Source organism: Pteropus alecto, unplaced genomic scaffold (assembly GCF_000325575.1).
Source record: "Pteropus alecto unplaced genomic scaffold, ASM32557v1 scaffold7, whole genome shotgun sequence".
In the NCBI taxonomy this organism is placed as follows: Eukaryota; Metazoa; Chordata; class Mammalia; order Chiroptera; family Pteropodidae; genus Pteropus; species Pteropus alecto.
In genome coordinates this window covers 26,135,568-26,152,058 of record NW_006494614.1, presented here as the reverse complement: position 1 = coordinate 26,152,058, position 16,491 = coordinate 26,135,568, and the positions used below count along the sequence as shown (strand labels likewise).

General features: G+C 31.1%; 1 pseudogene; it reads right to left on the bottom strand.

Moving 5' to 3' along the window:
* Window positions 1-14,644: 14,644 nt before the first annotated feature.
* LOC112474979 lies at window positions 14,645-14,763 on the bottom strand (annotated as a pseudogene).
* Window positions 14,764-16,491: the final 1,728 nt, after the last annotated feature.

Sequence of the window (16,491 nt, the reverse complement as noted above, 5' to 3'; positions counted from 1 at the left end):
AAATCATAAAGAGATAAAAAATATTAACAGGCCAATAACAACTAAGGAGTTTGAAACAATAATTAAAAACATCCCAACAAAGAAAAGCCCAGTATCACAAGTGAATTATACCAACAATTTAAAGAAAAATTAGTGTCTATCCTTTTCAAATTCTTGCAAAAAACTGAAGAGAAAGAAACACTTCCAAACTCATTTTGTGAGTTCAGCATTACTCTGATACCAAAACCAGATAAGGGCACTATGATAAAATTATAAGCCAATATCCCTGAAGCATATAGATGGAAAATTCTTAACAAAATACTTGAAAACTAAATTCAACATCACATTAAAACAATCATACACTGTGATCCAATGGGATTTACCCCTGGAGCACAAAGATGGTTTAACATATAAGTCAATAAATATGATACAACATATTAATAGAGTAAGAGATAAAAATCATATTATCTTAGTAAATGTAGATAAAACATTTGACAAAATTCAATATCCTTCGATGATAAAAATGTTCAACAAAGTGGTTATAGAGGACCATATATCAACATAATAATTGGCATATGTGCTGAGCCATAGCCAACATCATACTCAACGGTAAAAGGTTTAAAGCTGTCCTTCTATAATCAGGATAAAGACAGTGGTGCTCACTATCACCATTCCTATTCAATATAGTACTGTATGTCTTAGCCATGCCAATGTGGCAAGAAAAAGAAATAAAATTCATCCAAATCAGAAAGGAAAAATTAAGATTGTCTCTGTTTTCTGGTGACATTATTTTGTATATAGAAAAACCCTAAAAATTATTAAGAAGCTGTTAGAACTAGTGAACAAATTGAATAAAGTTGCATTATACAAAATCAACATACAAAAATCAGTTGCATTTCTATATATTAAAAAACTAGCAGAAAAAGAAAGGAAATTCTGTTTTCAATAGAATAGAAACATTAGAACACTTAGAAATAAATTTAACCAAGAAACTTAAAGATCTGTACATCAAAAACTAAGACACTTATAAAAGAACTTGAAGACACAAATAAATGGAAAGATATTACAGTATTCATGGATCAGAATAGTTAATATTGTTAAAATGTCTTTACTACCCAAAGTCACTGATAGATTCAATGCAATCTCTATTAAAATTCCAATGATGTTTTTTTCACAGAAATAGAAAAGGAAGCAGTCCTAATATTTGTATGGAACCACAAAAGGCTCTAAATAGCCAAAGCAATCTTGAGAAAGAACAAAGAACAGGAAGATCACACTTCTTTATTTCAAACTCTAATACAAAGCTATATTAATCCAGTATGGTACTGACACATAAAAACAAACACATTGACCAAAGGGACAGAATAGAGAGCCCAGAAATAAATCCATACCTATACGTTCACTTAATATATGACAAAGGAGGCAAGAATATACAATGAAGTAAAGACAGTCTCTTCAATAAAACATGCTGGGAAAATTGGACAGATTCATGCAAAAAAAAAAAAAAAAGTAACTGGACCACTCTCTTACACCATATATAAGAATAGACTCAAAATGGATTAAAGCCTTAAATGTAAGACCCAACACCATAAAACTTCTAGAAGAATATATAGGTAGTAATCTCTCTGATATTGCTACTAGTAATTTATTTAAGAAAGTCAAGCCTACTTTATACCATAAATGATTCTGCACTCTGTTCCATTCCAATCACCTTTGTGTGGATTTTTCCCCCACACCACCAAGTGATTCTTCGATATCAACTTAGTGTCCTATAATTCAACATAATTCTGTCACTACCTACTTAGAGATAATATCAGATTCCACAAATTAAGTGTTCAGCCCCATAAGACTGCCCCTGATTTAAATGCAAATCACTAGTCCAGGTCATTACCTGTACTTATGACTGACTGGCTATAAATCAGAAATTTCCAGGATAACCTGCTTTGGTTTGATTAGTTTGCTAGAGCGGCTTACAGAACTAAGGAAACCAGTTTACTCACTAATTATCACTCTATTACAAAGAATATTAATGCATATGAATCAATAATAGCTAGATAAAGAGATACCTAGGGTGGTTCCAAAACAAAGGAGCTTCTTTCTCATGGGTTTGGGGCCTGGCATGGTGGCATATTGAAACATTCTGGTTCACCAACCTGGAAATTATCCAAACTCCATCCTTTTGGGGTTTTCTGTAGGCTTCATTACATAGACAATATTTATTAAATCTTTGGCCATTGGTGATTGATTTAAATGCCAGCCCTTATTAACTCCTTTGAAATCAGAGAATGAGGCCGAAAGTTCCAACCCTCTATCTATGGTTTTCCTCTGGCCTCCAGCTAGCTCTCAGATCATTAGAGGACTTCCAAAAGTTACTTCATTAACACAAACTCATTTGTGGTTGAAAAGGTCTTGTTATGAATAACAAGACATCTATTTCATTTTTTTTTGATTCTGAAGTGATTTCAGTACCTGAGGAAAAGGTACTATTCTATTATAATAATTAAAATATTATAATAGAAGATATTCTCATTTCTCTTATCATTTAGGAAATTCCAAGGGTTTAGGGAGCTGTGAGCCAGAAACTATAGATGACCAAAACATGTATTTTTTATAGATTACAATATTACAGCACTCACAAAAATAAACTTAAAGTGGATTTAGGATTTAAATATAAGACCTGGAACTCCAAAACTCCTGGAAGAAAACGGGGAAAAATCTTCTTGACATTTGTCTTGGCAAGGATTTTTTAAATATGACACTAAAAGCACAAGTAACAAAAGAGAAAATCAACAAATGAGATTATATCAAGCTAAAAAGTTTCTATACGACAAAGGAAACCAACTGAAAGACAGTCAACAGAATGGGATAAAATATTTGCAAGCCATATATCTGATAAGAGTTTAATTTCCAAAATATATAAAGGACTTATGCAACTCAATGGCAAAAAATATATCATTTTGCTTAAAAATGAGCAAAGGACCTGAATAGACATTTCTCCAAAGAAGATACACAAAAAAGAAATACATGGAAAGGTGCTCAGTGTCACTAATCATCAGGGAAATGCAAATTAAAACTATAATGAGGTATACAAGTATGCAGTGTAGTAATTTTAAATGTCAACTGTAATTGAAAAAAAATTTTTAAATAAAACCACAATGAGATATCATCTCACATCTGTAAAAATAAGTTTAATCAAAAACAAAAGAAATAAGAAATGATGATTAGGATGTGGAGAAAAAGGAACTTTTGTGTATTGTTGTTAAGAATATAATTGGTACAGCCACTATGGAAAACAGTATACTGGTTCCTCAAAAAATTAAAAAATATTACTATCATATGATCCAGCAATCTCGCTTCTGGATATATATATCCAAAATAAATGAAATCAGAATTTTGAAGAGATATCTACACCCCCATGGCCATTACAACATTAATTGACAGTAGCTAAAACATAGAAACACCTAAGTGCTATTCATTGACAGTTCAATGGATAAAGAAAATATCATATACATGAATATTACTCAGCCATTAAAAAGAAGAAAATCCAGCTATTTATGACAACATGGGTGGAACTGGAGGACACTATACTATGTGAAATAAGTCAGATATAGAAAGACAAATACAGTCATGCACAGTCTATTGAAATTTCAGTCAACAACAGACTGCATATATGATGATGGTTCCATAAGATTATAATGGATTGCAAGCAAAATTTTGTTTGCAGTATTGAAAGAAAATGTGGGACCCAATGTTGAATTTACTGCTAGTTCTCGGTGGTTTAAATAGATGAGGAGGCTCAGCATGCACCATGAGCCTAATGGAAGCTAGGGCCCAGAGTTGACAGGGTAGTAAGAGGGGTGGGCTTGCGGGGAAAGACCCAGGAGTCCACCCCTGAACAAATACGCAAGCCCATACACTCCATTCGTGCACACAAACTCACTTTCATCTCTCCATTCCTCTTTGACTCTTTTCTCCCAGTCTTCTCCCTCTCCCTCTCTTTCTCTCTCTCCCTCTCCCTCTCCTTCTCTCTCTTCTTCTTTCCCTCTGTTTCTCTCTTTACCCCCTTCTCTCTTTTATTACTTCTTAGCTAAAGCTTTAAGGGTCTCTCTGGGTCTCTTACAATCTCTGCTCTTCCTTCTTCTCCTCTTCCTTCTCTTTTCCCCTTCCTCCCTCTAACTGACGTCTACTTTCCCTCTCATGGCACCTAACTCCATAGCCCTCCTCCTTCTGCTCTCCATTACAGGTGTACCCCTCCACACACTTTATTTTTTATACCATTATTTTACTGTAAATTTCCTTTGTTTAGATGTCTTCATATACACAGATACTTACTATTGTGTTACAGTTGTCAGCTGTATGTAGTACAGTAACATGCTATACAGGTTTGTAGCATAGGAACAGTAGGCTATACTTTGTAGCTTAGGTGTGTAGTAGGCCATACTATCTAGGTTAGTGTAGGTACACATGATGTTCACACAATAACAGAATTGCTTAACACATTTCTCAGGATATATCTCTGTCATTAAGTGGCAAATAACTATACTGTATGATCTCATTTATATGTGGAATCTAAAAAAGTTGAACTCATGTAAGCACAGAGTATAATGGTAGTTGCCAGCAGCAAGGACATAGGCGAGATGGGATGTTGTTTAAATGGTACAAATTTCCGGTAATATGAGGAATAAGTTCCAGGGATCTAATGTACATCATGATAACAAAATTAACGATACTGTGTTTTATACTTTAAAGTTGCTATGAGAATGGATTTTAAATATTCTCACCATAACAACAGCAAAATAGTAACCACATGACATGAAGAATGTGTTAACCCTATAGTAGTAAACATGTGGCAATATGTACATGTGTCAAATCATCACATTATATACCTGAAACTTACACAATGTTATATAGAAATTATATCTCAGTGGAGATGGAATAAAAAAAGATGAAAATAAAAAAGAGATTGTGGACTATTCACATATCAACTTGGAGCATTCTAACATGGAAAACACACAAATCTGATAATCAATTGAGCTGGACGAACAATCCTTTTCAAGGCTATTGCAGAGCAGCTGCAGCTATGGTAAAGCAAAAACTTTGAAAAAAAATTCAATAATTCAGTGAATGTTCACTTAGAGAACCATTCATTCAGGAAATTTTCTTTTGGCAAATTTACTTTGAGTAAATTGGTCATTTGGTTAATTGTATTTAAATGAAACACAGTTTGGTGATTTTCTGTTAATTGGCCAGAACTAGAATAAAATCAGGGTGCTGTTCAGTAAAGATTTAGCTTTGGTGGCCTCTACACAGTGTCTAGTTAGTTCTGTTTGTGGAGGAAGAATATAAAAAGTAAAGATTGCTACCATGTATGAGTAGGGAATAAAACAGAAATAAATGTTAAAGAGGTTATTGTAACAGCTATTATTTTCTTTAAAAGTCAGCCTAAGTTAGAAAAGAGTAGCTAAGAGTAGGACTGGAGATATCAGTAGAATATCTAAGCAATCCATAAAGAAAAATTCTATGCAATAAGTATATTTTAAAATCTACAGGAAGATGAAAATAACAAATACATAATTAGAGTTGTTTAAATTATAAAGCTAAAGGTTTTATTTGTGTGCTTCTTTGAATGAGAAAAAAGAAAATTATTTTCATATTTATCTTTGTATATCATTATAATTGTGAGACAGATTAAACTAAAATGCATACTGGAAGCATCCAGAGTTGAATTCTTATACACTTATACACATTATTATTATTATTTTTTACTATTTTACTGCTGGCAACATTTTGTGTTTCTACTTATTCTTTTATTTCTCTGGATATATTGTGATTTTATTTTTAGCCATGGTTAATTTTGTTTCTAGATTAGTGTATGTTTATACTTTTGAACAATGATTTAGTATGGAATTGATAAAATTTAAAATTTTCCTAGTAATGAATGAAAACATATTGAGATATTGTTTGTATATTTTGTTATGTTTGCTTTGTTTTTTAACATGAAAATGTCAAAGAACATATACATTGATCACATAGCTTTATTAATGCAAAAATTGAGATTATCAAAAGATACGTACAAGATAAATAACACTGACAGTCAGTTCAAACAATAATTAACATCTGTCTCTTGTATTGCCTTTTGTGATTGTAGTATTTATACTACTTTCTTTTAGTTTTTAGTAAGAGATTTTTGGTCAGCTTTATCCTTTCCTTTTAATCAGTGATCCTCATATGATTTTAAGGTGTTAGTTTGACTTCACATTATTGTGTCAGTGAAGTATCCTAGAAACGTGACACGCTTTCTAAAGTAGTGTGCTGTTGATATCTTGCCTCATTTTCCAGGGCTAATATTTAATATAAACTTTATTAAAGTAAGGATTTTATTAGTCTCAAAACCCCAGAAAACTTACTATAATTATATGTGGGTATGATATTTAAACAACCAGTGTTAAAACCTTCATTTATTTATTTATTTATTTATTAAAACTTCCATATAATCTTCACCTTCTCTGTATATTTTGTTGTCTTTATTCTTTTACAACAAGATACCATAATGAAGAAGACAAGAAAATCTATGAATCATGTGTGGACTTCAAAGGGTAAACTAATTTCTAAAATTGTACACATTTTTGTGCATGTTGTATATTCTAAGAACATTTTTTCTTGAGCAGGGAGTCCATAGCTTTTACTAGTTTTCTGGGAGTATATGATTAAAAAAAAAAAAAAGACAGTTTAAAAAGCCTACAGATGTAAAATTATTTCAGAAATATTTAAGTTCTATACCATTTTGGCATATAAACTATACCAGCCATAATTTGGTTGAAAGTGGGCTTTTAATTTTTTCCAATTTTTGAGGGGTTTCCTATTTTACTTTTTTCTTCTATCCCTTCCTTCCCTCTTTCTCTTCTTTCTTTCTTTTCTGTCATAGTACATGCAAATATTCTTAAGCCAAATAAACTACTAGTCATGTTTACATTCAAGTGAATATTATCCATGGCTAAATTTCTAATGGTATCATCTTAAAACAGTTTGCTTTTCATGTAAAGTTTTTGTTTTTTATATATATATATACACACACACACACACACACACACACATACACACACACACACATACACACACACACACGCATATATGTATATACACACACATATATATACTTAGGAATTTGTAGATGTGTTAGTAGATTATTGATGTAAATATATGGCAAAAAAATACAAAAATGTAATAATCATTATTTTGGACAAATTATGGCACAGAGATAGCAGTTTATTTACATATGTTTATATAAGGAAAGATCTCTGTCAATCAGGCACATATTACCAAAGACATTTATAGTTTCACTTTTTAGTTAGTTAACAATAAAACTGACAAGCTTTAAGAACCTATTGGGCCAGGTCTGTTCAATTGTAGAGAACAGAGGACCTCTCTGTGAGCACTGGATTCAGAGTAGGTGTTTATCTTTCATGCAGAATGACAACCAAACCAAAAAATTCAAGCCAAAAAAGTGTAACATAAAAACTCCAAGTCCAAAGTATTTTAAGTTTTAAAATTCTTTTTGAGAGAAAACCTGTCAGAAGCAGGAGACAAAATAGCATGTTTGTTACCTGTAATGTTTGATAGCAGTTCAGATGAACTATTTATTATAGGCCAGACAAAAATATATAAACAATGCACATATTCATTCAAATTCTCACTATGCTTGGTAGTATGAAATTAATAAAATGTTACTCTCTGTGAACTTCTCTGCCTCAAGTTAGTTCAGTCTGTGAATATAAAGACGCTATCAAGCTTATAAGGGAAATCCATATTGGAAGGGGTTATTTTGAAATGATAACATCTTTTATTTCTTATACTATGTTCTAGATATTATCTTTTTAACTGTTAGATATGACATTTTGTTAGAGTTATGAAACAGGAGAAGAGTAGTCATTTGTTCACTTTTGATTTGCGTATCTCCCCTGGGATAATGGTAAGAGACACTAAAGAATTCTAGGGGCAACTCGGAGAGATAATGCTCTGAAAGTGAATGTAACTGTATTTCAATGCACATTCTCCTTATTTTGGGATGATTATATAGCCTTTTTCCAACTTTCATTCCTTTAAGAATTTATATTGCCTCAGGATTGTGTTAATGTGATATATTACACAAAACAGCAAGTTAAAAATAGAATAACAATGGAAATCAACAAATATTAAAATTTATTCTAGGTAGAAAAAAATTCCTATTTTATTAGATTCCTAGGTGATCAATATTAAAGCTATTGTACTATAAGATATTATGTAATTTAAATTTTTATTACTGAAATTTTGAAAGGAGAAAGAAAATGCATTTGAAGATTTTGAAAAGAGATAAAATGACTGATATTTTATTATTTGGCTAAAGATGTTTTATAAATCATTTTATTTTATGTATTAACCTTAATTAATATAATAAACAATGGAAATTATATATTTATGATAGATTTTAAAAATTAATTATAGCTTTGTTTCAAAATTGTTACAAACTGGATAGTAGAATGCGACCCACCTGTAGTTAGGGATTTCATGTCTAGACCACCCTGTGTGGTCACTCGGTCTCTGGGTCTGTAGGGCCAGCAAGGCGTCCCCCACCCCCCGACTTGTCGGGTTTAGTGTGTGGCCCCTAAAAAATATATTAAAAAATAGTAATTATCATAACTCAAAAAACAAAATAAATATTCACGAGTCCATACCGATACAAGTAATGATTGAACATATAAATAAGTGGTGGAGAAAAGACAACTCTTACAGAAGAATTCCAGTAAATGAATATATAAGTCAGGAGAGAAATAGAAAGATCAACATTATAAAACGAATGTTGTAATAATAAACAAGACCCACTGATGAGTGCTAACATTAATGGGTAAAACTTTAAAGATAATTTGTTGGAATTTGTTGTATGAACGAAAGTACTCCCCTCCAAATATTTATTACTGTGATGGTTTTAACATATGTCTAAACATTCTTCGATCGTCCTCTCTCCAAGAGGTGAGGCTGAATTTTCTTCTCCTTGAGTATGGTTTAGATATAGCAACCTTCTTCTAACAAATAGGGTGTGGAAAGGGGAAAGTAGTAAATTTATACTCCAGGAGCTTGGTGAACACTATCTTAATCAAGTGATCAAGGTGAACATTACCTGTGATAAGACATATTGGTATCACATATCCCCAGATATGATGTCATGAGAAAGGCCATCACCTTACTGGTATTTTTTTCCTAAATCAATAATTTCAGTGTAATCATGAAAAGTATCAAAGAAACACAATTTGAGAATCATTCTAAAAAATACCCGATCAGTATTCTTCAAAAATATTATGGTCATGAAATGCAAAAGAAGACTAACTTTCACAGATTGAATAAAACTAAAAAGACATGACAACTAAATGCAATATGAGATCCTGGATTGGATCCTAGAAATTGATTATACAAAATACATAATTTCTGAAGATTTATTATATAGCATAGTTATAATTAAAATTTGCTAAGAGGGTAGATATTATGATAAGTGTTCTACCACACACAAAATAATAATTACAAAAATAAAATAAAGGTGGTGGGAGGAAACTTTGGGAGGTGATAGATATGTCTATGGACTTGATAGTAGTAATGGTTTCATAGGTGTATATTATTACCAAACTCATTGAATTGTATATATTTAATATATACAGCTTTTTCCATGTCAATTATACCTAAATAAAGTGGTTCATAAGAAAAAAAATCTGGGAAAACCTGAATAAAGTACGTAGTTTAGTTGATAGTATTGTCCTGATGTTAATTTCTTTGTGTTGTTTATTACACTTTGGTTACGTAAGATTTTAACATTATAAGGGCAATTGAGTGAAGGATATTTGAAACTGTCTGTGAAACAGTGAAGAATATTTGAAACTCTCTGTACTACCTTTGATACTCTCCTGTAAGTTAACACTATTTAAAAAAAAAAAAAACTATTTAGAATTATTGCTGTGTTAAGTGTGAAATAACTTCCGTAGTTTCACTAATACTCTTATCTTACCTCCTGTCTGAGAAAGACATCCTTGAAATGTGTCCCTATATCCCATATGTTTTTTCCTCCATCATAATGCTTAGAATTCATTGTCGTATATCTTCTTCAAGTTGGTATGCAGTGTCTTAGACAATTCCTGATTCATGAAGGAACTCAAATATTTACATAATACATGTATAAATCCATATATACGTAAATATCTGAAATCAATTTCTATGTATTTAGAAAGAGCTCATATTAGTTTTATCACATTTTATGATGTACTTAATATCAAATTTGTTTTTTTTGGTTTCGATGAATGAAAGAACTATATCAAAATCTAAATGACTTTATTAGATTACTAAATTAACTCCAATTAATTTTTCAGACAGTATTTTATATGCAAAATAATTTGAGAAAGTTTTTCTCTGTAATTTAGTAAAGTAAGAATCTTAAAAAATGTTCTTGGAGATGTATAATATGTTATATATTGCAAATTTTGCATCTTAAACTTGTTACTGTTTCAATAGCATGACAAACTTTTATACATGCATTTTGTTTTCAATTCTAGGAGAACTAATTGAAGTATTTCAATATAAATCCCTAATCCTCGAGGTACCTCTAATAACTCATTATATTGTAACATAGAAATAATGCAATCATTTTAATTATTTTTAAACCTACGGAGTACTATCACAATCATTTTTAAATGAGCCATATAACAGTGTCCCAGTCATCCTGAGAGATGGAGGGACTTAGTTTGAGTGAATGAAGCTGTTTAACAGTGGACTCATTTTTGCCTCACAGGGAATCTCAGGAAGTAGATACAGAAATTACTCCTAGAATCCAGTAGTATTCATTAAAAAAAAAAAAAAGTAATTATACCAAAATATTAAAGTTTTATTTTACAAATATTAAAAACCAAACTTCAGTATTATCTATACTCTCTGGATACTTAATTTATATGTTTTTAAGTACAAATAATTTCTCCATCATTTATTCTGGATTTTTTTTTTTATGTTCAGGAACTATACTTTCTTCAAGTAGCAAGTTATATTTTTAAAATATGGTGTATTTCTATTTATGGTATATATCTTATTTATTTATAATAGAAATATTACTTTGAATTTTATCTCAAACAGTCATAATGCCTTATAAAGACCTCAGGATATTATCTCTTGAGATTTTAAATGCTTCCATGTATAAGTAGTCCACACTACCTCAAGATGAAAACATTACAGGATTTTATTTTTAGTGGGTGGTAGATAGACTGAAGTGATTGAGATTCTAATAAATTGCTAGAGCATGTGTGTTCTTTAAAAAGTCTATCTAGCTACATAATGTAAAGAATTAAGTTTGTGGAAAGAAAATATTGCAATTTAACTTATAGAGAATATAGAGAATTTATTAGAAGGAAAGTGACACTAATTTTCCAGTACTTATTAAACTTACTATAAGACACGATGATGATGATACTAATAATGGTCTTTAAGAAGACAAAATAATAATGTGTATTTTGTATAACATCCCATATGAACAATAATTTTCCTAGGAAATTGATAGGACTATTGATATAGTGACTATTGAAAACAGAAGAGCCTTATTGGTTTTTCAAATTATTATAGGCTTTATGACATTACTGATTTTGCTAATTGGAGCAAATTCAAGATGAGAGTATTAAAAGATGATACTTGATGAGATATACAAATCTGAATTCTGGAATTTGTTGTTAAGGCTGCAGAAATGAATCTAGGATGGTTTATACCATTAATGGCAGATATTCATTCAATAATATATTAATGCTGGGAAAAGTTATCTATATGACAAAGATTATAAAAACAGGATAGTGCCATGAACATAAACTTTTTTATTAATAGAGGTATCTTACTACGTTTAAGACTTTACTTTCTTCTTAATGGAAGAAAATATTAAATATCTATTTTGTATGAGGAACTGATAAGGACTTTTGCATATCTTATTAATAGGTTGGGAAAGAGATTTTAGTTTGTTTGAAATACTCATGGCCTAGTGAAAGCTATCATGTTAACACTGACCCATCTAGGGTTAGCTAACCTGATACCTTTTAAAAATATCAAGAATTTTTTGTACTTTTAGAAACAGGTTCCTGTTTCTTTAAAAAATATACCTAGTAAATTTTCCAGATCCTGTGATCATTGACTTTAACTGTCTATTCCCTTAACAAGATTCCCAGAATATTATTTTCTGCTTAGACATTCATAGAATGAAGAAACTTTAAAAAAAAAAAAAGTGTATAACTTTAAAGCATAAGAATACTAATAAAACAAACTTTCATAAAAAATGATGAAGAATTCCTCTATGGAGAAGGCCACAATAGCGATTGCTTGCTGAAAGCAAAGATTTTTTTTTTTCCCCAAAATGATTAGGTAGTAAAACGCTTGTTTAAGAGCAAGATCGTAACTTCTAAACATCATTTCTTTATCACACATGATGATCAATTTCTCTGTCACAGCAGTCTTCTATAATTTTGCTTTCATCTCTCCTTCTCAGTAATAAAGCCTAGGAGAAAAGCAGAGGAGAGGAGAATAAGTTCCTCATTTGATTACAGTGTGATGAGTCAGCATAATTCAATGGAAAGAGCATAAGCTTTGGAATCAGATATACCTGTCTCTGAATCCTAACTCCAGTCATTCCCTTAAACAAGATTCTTGATTGTAAGTGTTAAGATGATATTGCAAACCATTCTAACCATGAAGTCATGTGTATATACACTGAGGACATATTTATGGAAAGAACACCGGAGTATTTCAAATAAATAGAAAAGATTGATCAGTAAAGAATCAAGAGGTAAAGAAAAAAGATAAATGTAATTTGTGAACCTTCATTCATCCACCTGACTTTGATCTAATTTAGGTCTTATTCTTTCTAGTGTCTCACAAATTGTTGAAAAAGAGAACATAATTGATTCTACTTGTATTTACACTTACCTATTCATCTGTAATTAGTTGGGGTGTAATGCATAAATGGCTTTTAGCATTATAGCAAAGGGGATTCTTTTACAAAGTTGTGCATACTCCAAGAAAATCTTCTAAAAGAATATTAGCTGCTCAGCAATGTACTTTTGGACTGGTATGTACTTTCTCTTGATGAAAACTCTTCTTCCATGTGAATAAGTCTGGGTTAGAAGTATAAAAGTGGTTTTAGTCTTCTCAGATATCCCAGCTCCTAACCCCACAGACACGTGATTAAGGTACTCTAGACCATCCTTCATTGACTTGGATCAGGCCTGAAGAACTGCCAAAATGTACAGATCTTGAGAAAATAATAAATATTTGTGGTTTAATTTGCTTAGAGTTATGATATTTTGTTATGTAGCTTAAGTTGACTGATACAGAAATTGAAATAGGGGTGCTACATAACAAAAAAATTCCAAAACATTTAAAAAAGGTAGTTGGCAGAAGCTTGAAAAGCAATGAGGAGACATAAAAAGGTTGAAAAATGGTGCCAAGTATGTCAGTTGATACTGGAAAATTAGAAAACTGCTTTATCTGGTTAAAAAGACAGTGTCTCATAATATATAATTGTGAAACAATTAGAAAATCTTCCCTTTTGGTAACATGGAAGATGGAAGAAACATATCCAATGGACTAATGGATCTGGCTAAGGCTATTTCTAGGAGTAATGCTGAAATTTCTAATTGTCTGCTGTTTGAGGTACTTTATAAGGTATGGGAAGAGATAGCTGAACTAAAGAATACAGTTAGCAAGCTATTTCCTATAACAGGAAATAGGAAGAAGAAAATATAGAAGAAGGAAATATAGAAGAAGGAAATAGGAAATATAGAAGAAGCAGGGTTTGCCTGCTTAGGGTGTAAAATTCTTTCATATCTTTATTCTTTGAAAGCAAAATATTTTTTAAGTAAGGACTCAAGATGAAGATCAAATCTAAAGGAGTGGCTCTAAGTCCTTTTCAAAATACCTTTGAAAGATGTAAAGAAGTATGCTGTAGACCTTCTAAGCTAGACAAAAGAGCTTTCAAGAATTTTAAGAATTGCCCCATAGCAACTTGGCATATGGATGAATATATATACAATATATTATATATTAATAATATAATATAAATTAATATAATACACATGTATATATATATATAAATACAAATTATTTTGAATAAAGAAATAAAGATGGTAGATGAGATAGATGAGAGTTATAAAATTTCTCATTTTAAAAGGAGGAAAAGTAAAATGGAAAAGAATGATGATTAAATCTTAAGGTAATTCTAGAGCAAGTTATTAATTTTAGGCTATATACTCCAATTATTTTTTGCTGCATAACAAATTACCCTTATGCTTAAAACTTTAAGGCAACTTTCAAGTAGTTCATTATTTTGTAGGACAGGAATTTAGGCTAAAAGTTCTCAGTTGGAATCTCTCACACAAAGAAAGTGAGATGTTGGCTATGATAAAAGCTCAATAAGTTTGGACCTTTGAGATGGCAGTCACGCTTGTGGTTTATAATGACTTTCAGGTGAGAGATCAGGTTGAACTGTCTACTGAAGCACCTACATCTGGCTTGTACAGCATGGCAGTTTCAGAATCATCAGATATGTTGCATGGAAATTCAATATTTCAAAATAGAGTATTCCAAAGGCACTACGAAAAGATGAATGACTTTTTTTTTTTTTAAACGCCTACAGTACCTTGTCTTCCTAGGTGGTCTCCCATCCAAGTACTAACCAGGCCCGACCCTACTTAGCTTCTAAGATCAGATGAGATCGGACATGTTCAGAGTAGTATGGCCATAGAGAATGACTTTTTATGTCCTGTTCATTGTATAAGTTACTTCAACTGTGAGTTCTTGTGGTATGGGTTGCTATCATGATCAAGTTAAAAAAAAAAAAAAAAGATTCTAGGTTTAGGTGTACTGTTCTTATCTATCCCATGGAAGCAATTAACCATATATGTGTGGGTCTGTTCACAGTTGTTTTTGGTATTCCAAGTCTTCTGCATGTCTGTGTGAATATTTGAATCAGCTTATCAATTTCTACAAAAAAAAATGCTTTAGATTTCATTGAGGCTGTGTTGAAGTCATAGATCAGTTTTTAGAGAACTGAATTTTTAAACAACATCAAGTCTCCTAATCAATGAATACAGTATGTCTTCATTTATTCAGACTTAAAAAAAAAAAAATTGTCCGCAATAGTCTGCCTGTTTGAGTGCACAGATGGTGCACATATTTGGTCAGATTTATTCCTAAGTATTTTATATTTTTGTTGCTTTTGATCTATTTTGATTTCTGATTATTTATTGCTAGCATATGGGAATGTAATTGAATTTTTATATTGATCTAGTTGACTGAAACTTTTCTAAATGCGAATTTATTAGTTTTAAGAACTTTTTTGTAAAGGATGGAGGATTTTCTATATATTATATCCATAAGGACAATTTTAATTCTTTCTTTCTAATCCTGATGTTTACACTTATTATCTTTGATCTACTGTACTAGCTAGAACCTCTAGTACAGTGTTGAACAGACACAGTAAATGGAGATATTCTTGCCTGACACCCTATATTAGACAAAAGCATTCAGTCTTTCACCATTAAATATCTTGTTAGTTATTGCTTTTATATAAATATGCATTTATGAAAGTAAGATAGTTTTTTTCTAGTCCTAATTTACTGTGAGTTTTAAGAGAAACCATTATTGGATTTTGTTAACTATTTTTGAATTTTTCGATAGTATGGTTTTTGTTTTCAGTCTGTTTATATAGTAAATTACATTGATTGGATTTCAAATGCTAAGCCACTCTTGCATTTTAGGGATGAACCCCAGTTGGTTAGAACTTATTATATTTTTTTATATAGTGCTACATTCAATTTGCTAGAATTTTATCGAAATTTTTATATCTATGTTCATGATGGATATTGACCCAAGGTTTGCTTTCCTTGTAATGCAATTCTTATATTTTGGTATAAGGGTAATTCTGGTCTCATAGAATGAATGGATAATATCTTCACCTCTTTAGATTTTTGGAAGTATTTAGGCAGAATTAGCATTATCTTAACCTTCTGGGTATGATTGTACATACCCATGAATGAAGTCATCTGGCTCTGGAATGTTTTGTGTAGGAATAATTTAACTAAAAATCAGTTTCCTTAAGAGAGGTACTTCAGATTGGGTTATTTTTTCTTGAGTTAGCTTTGATAGTTTTTGTCTTTCAAGGGATTTGTTGATTTCATGTAAGCTATTGTAATTTATTGATATAAAAGAGTACATGATATACTTTTTAAATTTTATTTTATTAGTTCCAAGTATACCATACCTTTATGTACCTTATAAAACAATCCCCCGTTTTATTGCTCTTTCTCTCCTCTGGCTCTCCACCTAGCCATTACATTAATGCTAAGTGCATTCCCTACGCAGTGCTCCCCATCCCCGTGACCATCTGTCAACTACTAATTTGTACTTCTTTAACCTTTTACTCTTTTCTCCCAGCCCCCCAAACCCCTCCCTTCTGACTGTCACCAGATTGTC